At 56.2% G+C, this 7,994-nt stretch overlaps 1 long non-coding RNA gene across 1 annotated transcript; it reads left to right on the top strand.

The window, feature by feature from the left end:
- The first annotated feature begins 18 nt into the window (after positions 1-18).
- On the top strand, positions 19-6,894 carry LOC125614115. The gene is made up of 3 exons (XR_007344760.1): positions 19-3,247; positions 4,681-4,750; positions 4,829-6,894. It is a non-coding gene; the product is annotated as an uncharacterized LOC125614115 (long non-coding RNA).
- Positions 6,895-7,994: the final 1,100 nt, after the last annotated feature.

Raw genomic sequence — 7,994 nt, 5'->3', positions numbered from 1 at the left:
GTGTGAGTGAGAGTGTGTGTGTGTGTGTGTGTGTGTGTGTGTGTGTGTGTACGCGCGCGCGCGCGCGCGCGTCAAAGAGCGAAGGGGAGGGACAGAACGCTTTAATATTTTTTCAGTGACTTAGGAGCCCGCGGGTAAGCTTTTGGTTGTGCGTTGAGGTCCTTGTGTGGATCAGTGTGGCTGTAGATTTCTGGTTTACCCTGCGTGTGAATGTCACGGGCTTGCGGAGGGCGGGTTGGGGGCAGCTGGATACTAGCTTGTGAATGTGCTTCTGGGTCTCGGAGGGACTGAGTGATGCGGTGTCTGCGTGGAGTGGTGTGTTTGTGTGCAATTGTTTGTAGGGGGTAGTGTGGCTGCGTGGGTGGGACTGCGCCTGTGTGGGGTTGTGCATGTGTGTACGGGATTGTGCCTGCGTGGGGCCGGGGGAGCCTTGTGCCCGTGCGGGCTTGTTTGCGAGTGGGCTGACGGTTGTATGGAGCTGTGGGCTGCGCATGGAGGGGCAGTGCGCCTGTGCGGTCTGTGGGCTGGCCAGAGGCAATGGTCTGTAGCCGCCGGCGGCCGTGGGGCTGTGTTCTCTGTGCGGGTTTGAGGCCTGGAGGGCGGGGGGGCTAGCCCTCGTGGCGTTGGGGATCGCACCGCCGCAGAAGAACCGCTTAAGGCGCGAACACGCTGCGCTGGGGTCAGGGCGCAGCGCGACGTGTAGTAACGGAGGAAGGGGAAGGCGGAGGGAAGGGGGGGGGGGCTTCTTTCCGCGGCTCCCCTCGCCGCACCAGAGACGCAGCTCGGCGGAGATCCTGCCACTTCCCGGTTCCAAGGTCCTAGAGGCACAGGATTTGAGAGCCCCTGCCTGGCTGGGGAAGACGCCTACGGCCATGGGGACAGCAGGGAACGACTCCCGGAGAGCCCAGAAGCACGCGAGTAAGGCCACCCAGAGAGGCGGGTCGCAACCGGGAAAGAGCCAAGGACTAGGTCGAGACAAAGAAGACTGGGGGCCTTGGGGCTGGACTGCGGCCGAGGGGAGGCCTGCCCGCGCGCTAAAGGCCAGAGCGTGGTGTGGGGCGGCGGTGGCGCGACCCCAGTTCGCCCGAGTACGGGGAGTCACTCCAGCGCCCCAGGGGCACATAATTACGTGCCCCGGGCGGGGCCGCGGCAAGCCGGATTCTGAGCGAGCTGGCGGTCACCTAGCCCCAGGGCTGTGATTGAGTGTTTCTCTAGCCCGCCCCTTTTTAGGCTGCTTGCGGCCCAAACAACCATTCATTCATCCATCCCTCCATTCATTCATTCATCCATCCATCCATCCACTCATTCATCCATCCGTCCAACCATTCTTTCCATCCATCCGATTATCCACGCCAAGGATCACACTGACAGGGCTCCCCCCCACACACACTTTTTCCCGTTGGTCAGACAGTCACATTCTCTTAGGTCCCTACTTCCACTTCTTCCTGCTTGGCAGGAGAGGAGCACACCCCAGGGCCTCTATCACTTCACACTTAGGGCTTGCACCCAAAATTGTGTGCCAGGTGGGTGTGGGTATCTTCCTCCTTGCCCTCCCTGAAGCCTGATGCTCAGTCCCCTCTGGCCTCCAGGTGGGTGTGGATACATATTGGTGCCTCCAGGTCACCGGTTGAGGACTGTAAGGGCCTGATGACACAGAGGCATCATCAGAACCCCAGTGAACTGAAAGTTACTCTGAAACCTGTCAAATAGGAACAGATTCCTGGGCTGTATCCCAGATAGAGTCCTCAGAATGCCCAGAGCCTCTGCCTGGGAGTCAGCATTTTGCAGTCAGTTGTGGGGCACCACTGGCATGATGCATCTTACACCCTCCCCAGACCTTAGTGCTGCCCCCCAAGCAGCCGCCTAAGGAGCAAGCCTTTCTATCAGAAGTGAATCCCCAAGACCCAGGGCAGCCCCAGCTGCTCTCTGGACTCCCCATCTTTAAAACAGGGCTTCTTAATGTCCACCTTTAATTATTGGGACTGGGAACAAGGGCGACTGGGTTCTGAGGCTGCTGGGGGAGCCAAGAGAAGGCCCACTGTGGGCACCATTGAGCTTGGTGGCAGAAAACCCAAATCCCTGCTGGGGACCACCAACCCAGTCGTAGATGGACCCCTTAACCCCTGGCACATCCTGGATTAGCTGTCTGCCCTGGAGGGCATGGACAAACTTGCCTCCCTCCTGTCCGAGGGATCAGAGGGAGAAAGTCCTCCTGGTAGCTTATGGGACCCCCCCATCCAATCAGACCCCCAAGACCTCCCTGATCTCGTGGCCCACCCTTTCACCCTCACTCATTGTGGAACCCCTCGCTATTCCTTGAATTCAACAGGTACCTTCTCACCTCAGAACCTGTGCACATGTTGGTCCCCCATTGCCTGGAATCCTCTTCCCTGCTTTCTAAGGCACGGCAGAATTGACCTATTCGTGTATTTCATGGGTATTTTTTTGTTTGCTTCTTGGTGTCTCCACGGTGGGAATGGTGCGGGTTCCCATTTCTGTATCTTGCTGAAGCAAGCCCCGGTCCTGACTGGGACTGGGCTCCTCCTCTTTGAATTGACAGCCCCCCTAGAGAAAACTGGAGCGAGGACAAGGAGAACCTCACAGCTGGGACAGGTCACATGACTCACCTGAGTCCCTCCGAGTACCTTTCATGGATTCTGGGGCTGTGTCCTGGGGGTCTATGGGGATGAAATGGTAGTGGGGTGCCTTGTCACAGAGGAGAGCAGCGCCCTGCATCTAACTGCTCTGCAGGTCTCTCTTTTGCTCCATAGAGCTTCTTGAGGTAGTCCTGTGGCAGAGAAGTCCAGAACCCAGAGGGCTGTCAAAGGTGGACGGATGGATACCCCTACCTGGCCAAGACCCTTCCATAAGTGTCACTGCAGAGGGGTCACAGAACAGCATGGAAAAGCTGGGATCAGTCCATCCCTGAGAGGTGAAACCCAGGCTCATGCCAAGGACACAAGTAAAGACAATCCGATCCCACCTGACTGCAAGATTCAAGAGAGGCCTTGATCACCTCTGCCCAACATGGCACCTGGGAAGCTCAATATGTATTGATTAGACGAACAGACAGAGTGGCAACATCAAGATTCACACTCAGGTCTGCATGGCCCCCACACCTCTTCCTGTTCTATCAGACCCCATTAGCAGGATTCCACAGGGTCATGGTACAGCATCAGCACACAGCACAAATGAAATCAATAAGGAAGAAAAGACCAGCAGAGGAGACAGCATGGCGGGCAAGTGGGTGGGTTTTCTGCTCTCCCAGGATCTAACTCCAACTTCTACCATGTGGACCCTGCCCCAGGGGAGAGGGGATCCTTGCTGCTTGGCTCAGGAGAGATCTGTGGGGCATTTGGGGGCTGCTCATAGGTCTCAAAAGGCCTTGCCGCTTCCTGGTGAGGCGGGGCTGTGCTCTGAAGGGTCCTGGTCTGGGCAGGTCTCCTTTTGTTTGCCCTTGAGCTCTGAATAGCTGCTTTCATGCAAAGTGCATTATCCACCGAGAGGGAAACTGTAGAGGAAGGGGAGGGGAGGTTGGGGGCACCAGAAGGAATGCAAACTGAGGATAAGGTTCACTGACAGGCCACCAGGGACATGGTTAGCCAGGGGGTCACCAGGTGGGCAAGGAGTGGGGAAGAGGACTATGGACTCCATCCCATACCAGATGCAAACTCAAATTCAAACTCAGTCCTGGGCTGGTAGCCTCAGTCTGCAAGTCTACAGGCCTGGAGGAATGGGTGGGGGGGTCATAAGTGGGTCAGGTTTTTCCTTTATCATTTTTTTTAGGGGGGAGGGAGGTTTTATCAGGTATGTAACCAATTTATTGAATAGGGGTGGCAATTTCAAATTTCTATGTATCTTCCTCCTCCCCACCAGTCACCTGCTGCATTTCAGAGACTGGGTGACAGACAGGTACAGATGATTGACTTGCCCAACTCACCCACTTGGAGTGTGGCAGAATGATTCATCCATTGGGTTGGCAAATATTTACTGAGCACCTACTACATGCTAGGCAGCGTCCTTAATGTTGAGGATTCAGATCAAGGAAGGGGGCAATGCTTCCATTTTAGTCTTGGGACAGACAAGAAACAGACTGGATAAGGAAATGATGTCTAGTCCTGTGGTTCAGTCTAGCAATGCATCCTTAGGCCGTTTTGTCATTGTGTGAACATCATTGAGTGTCCTCACACAAAGTGAGACAGCTACCAATGACACTAGGAGATGTGATCTTATGGAACCCCTGTGGCATATGTGGTCTGTCACTGGCTAAAACATTATGCGGTGCATGACTATAGTATGTTACATGTAGGTGAGGCATGTTGTGGAAAAACAAATAAATAAAGCTAGGGAAGAAGGCTGGGAGCCCGGCAGGGCCGTGTTGACACTGGGCGGTCAGGGAACTCATATCTGACAACCAACTTGAAAGATTAAGGTAGGAAGAGTGTAAATACCTGGGGGAGGGGGGAGCTCTGTATGTGGAAGCAACCATATGGGCAAAGGCCCTGAGGCAGAGCTGGAGTGAGCAATGTGGCCAGTCAGAAGAAACTGGGGACAGAAAGGGGGCAAAAGGCCACACCCATGGGGCCCTGTATACCACTGTAAAGACTAAATCTTTTACAGTAAATGAGACACGGAGTCTTTGCAGTGTTTTGAGCAGAGAAGTGACATGATTTCCCTTAGGTCCTCATAGCGCCCCCTGGCTACCATGAAGAGAATGGACACTTGAGCCAGAGCAGAAGCCAGGAGGCCGGTGAGTGGCCCTCCACTGTGGTGGGGGGGGGGTATTTAAAAGCCTTCATGCTAATCGGTTAACTTTCAACCGCCCAAGAGGCCCCATTTTTAGAGAATGCACCGGGAACTGCGCCCTGACGGGGTACACCGCGGGTGACCCTCCCCAGTCATCTTCCTACTGTGCAAACCTCGTGCACAGCCACTTGGGCTCGTGGCTGCCAGACCTCCCTCTCCCACGGATCCAGTTCTGTCTCCCAGACCAATCAAGATCATCTATTGCGCAAATTTCTCCTTTGGCTCGTCCACTGCGTGCCAGGTGGTGTTGCTTGGGCCACCGGGAGACTGCCTTCGAGGGGCGGGGGGGGGGGGTGCATTTGACAATCACAGCCCCGTGCCTTTCTGTCCCCGTCAGAACACTCTGACGCCCCACGCTCCCTCGGGGAGCTGGGCTACCATGTGAAACTGAGCAGACGCCAAAAAAACATGTTTTTCTTTGAAGGCAAAGAACTTCATATTTCAGCTGGTGGAAGGCGGGGCGGTGGTGGGGAGCCATCAGGAGTATAAATATCCAAGTTCTCTTTAAGTTTTGGGCACATTTTCAAATAGCCTGCGTGCCCCTCCCCCGAGTCCCCCTTCCTCCCCAAACCCTAGGGGCTGGCAGTAGAGGTTCGAGGATAAGCCAGAATGCCCCGGGAGTAGGTTCATGGCGGAAAGGCCGCTCTGCTGTCCACCTCTCGCGCTGGGACACATCTCCATCTCTTCCCCGGACTGGGGTCCACCTGACAATGCTGGTGGCTAGGCCAGGACCAGTGCTCTTTCTGCTGCCTTTGATCTGAATGGTCTTTGATCTCCTCTGTCTGCGGTTTCTCTGCCATCTGCCACCTGTCCGTCCATCCTTCCTTACGAGCCAGTGGGAGGCCATCACAGGAGGCCCATGAACCTCCAGGCTCACGCAGGACCGAGTGTGAGTCGAGGCCCTCCCCCTCCAGCCACCCGGGTGGGACCCTGCTCACGGGTCATGGGGTCTCCCTGCAGGTCTGTGGCCTCATCTCCACAGCCTCTATGGTGTCCTTCTCCAGGGTGACCAAGGCGGTCAGCCCTTCCTCTTGGGGTCTTGGGGGGGGCCTCCCTTGGCACAGCATTCACCTCCCCTTCTCAGCCTCAGCATCTGAGTGAATTAGAAGTGGCAGGGTCCCGGTGCCATAGCAGGAGGCTGGCCAGGGGGGGAGGGGACAGAGAAGGCAAGATGGATGGGAGGTCGGGGGGTCAGTCTTACAAGGAGAGGAGTCTTACAGGATCTGCATTCTCTCTAGTCCTGAGTCCCGAGCACATCTTGTCCCTGGTTCTGATGACAGAACAGCTGGCCTGACCAGGGTTCTCTGTCACAGCCACAGAACAGCGAAGCCACACACCTGCTTTGCCCCCTGCCCCGGTGCCCAGGGCCCAGATCCACCCCTGGGCCAAGTGGCTGAGGCCTAAAGGACTCTTTGCACCAACACAGACTGAACTCCAATCCCAGCCAGAGACTGACCCCCCCCTGACCTCAGCCACAGACTGACCCTTCGCCACAGCAGCAGCAGCTACATTCCGATCCCTGACCCCAGTCCCAGCCCCAGGCTGACCCCTACTCTCTGCCATATGTGGACTTCTGACCCCTGGCCACAATGCCTCGTCACAGACTGACACCTGGCTGCTGACCCGGCCACAGCCTGATCACAGATGCTGGTGGAGGCCCACTGTGGTGATGATCTGGAGGACACATTCCACCAGGCCACCAGGGACTGTTTCAGGATGGCCAGGAGAGGCCCAGCTCAGCGCCACCCCATCCCAGTGACGCACTGTTAACCCTGCACCTGCCTTGTGCTGAGGCCACAGGGCTGGGGTGACCACAAAGCCTGAAGCTTCTGACTCTTTCCTAAAGAAGAAGTCCAGCAGCACCAGGTGGGGGCAGCTGGCCAGGGGCCAGAGTGGCCCCTCAGCCAGGGTATGCAACCAGACACACACACACACACGCAGATACTCCAGTACAAGACACCTGGCTCAGACCTCAGTGTACACACACACACAGCACAACACTCACACATACACACATGCACAACACACACACACACAAATAGTAAGCACAAAATCACACACGCGGGGCTGGGGTTGTGGCCCAGCAGTATAGAGTGCTCGCCTAGCATGTGCGAGGCCCTGGGTTCGATCCTCAGCACCACATAAAAATAAATAAATAAAATAAAGGTATTGGATCCAACTATAATTAAAAAATAAATATTTTTTAAAAAATCAGACATGCACTCCCCCACCCAACCAGACACACACTCATGTGCAAAGGCCCCACCCCTGCCACTGGACAGGGCTCCCAGGACCCCTGCTCCTCCTCACCTGGATAATCCTTCAGCCCCAGGTGCCCAAGAATAGAAATGATGGCACACCCCCACTCCCTCTCCTCCTGAAAGGAGCGCAGGAAAGCACCCAGGACTGAGTCCTGGTTGTGCCTCTGTGGGGCCTGAAGGCAGCCCCAGCCCTCTGTGGGGCTTCCTCTGCCTCAGAGAGAACCAGAGAGCCGGCGGGGTGTGCTCACTGCTGGAGGGCTACTGAGACCTGGGGGCCCACGTCACCTGCACACTGGGGCTGCCAGCCCGTGTATAAATATGCATCCTCCTGGGGACACACACACTCCACAGTCACACAGACACACAGAGATGTGCACATAGATATGTGACATACACACCTAGGGACATGCACAGACACACACATGCACACCTAGGTGTCAGTCACCTGCCTTCGCACATCTTTTGTTGCCTGACTCCAACGATGGGAGTCCCTAGGCTGTGGGGATCTCTGCATGGCTCAACCACTCCTCCAGTGACCCTCTGGCCCCTTTCCAAGTTCTCCATGGGACTTTGCCCAGCCTGGACATAATGGTGCCAGGGATGACGACCATGGGGCTCCTCCTGGTCCCAAGGTGAGGACCCCTGGCTTTATCTGAGTGGCAGCTACAGCTCTTTCTCGCCCTGGCGGGTGATGACATGCCTTTAAGTCTCTGGCAATGACTTAAGTCAGCTCCCTCCTTGCTAAGGGAGACCCAGGCCCCTGCCTCAGTCTGCCATCTGCAAAATGGGACGAGACTGGGCTGACCTGTTGTGTTCACTTTGACGCGGGAGGGCACAGAACAGTTAGGATACCGGAGGACACGGACCTGAACACCTGGATGTTTAGGGGCAGCTCAGCCTCCACCTGCCTCGGACAGGGCTTCATCT

This window comes from Marmota marmota, unplaced genomic scaffold, assembly GCF_001458135.2.
Source record: "Marmota marmota marmota unplaced genomic scaffold, marMar, whole genome shotgun sequence".
Classification (NCBI taxonomy): domain Eukaryota; kingdom Metazoa; phylum Chordata; class Mammalia; order Rodentia; family Sciuridae; genus Marmota; species Marmota marmota.
The sequence above is the reverse complement of the archived record's forward strand: the minus strand, read 5'-3'. Positions and strand labels throughout refer to the sequence as shown.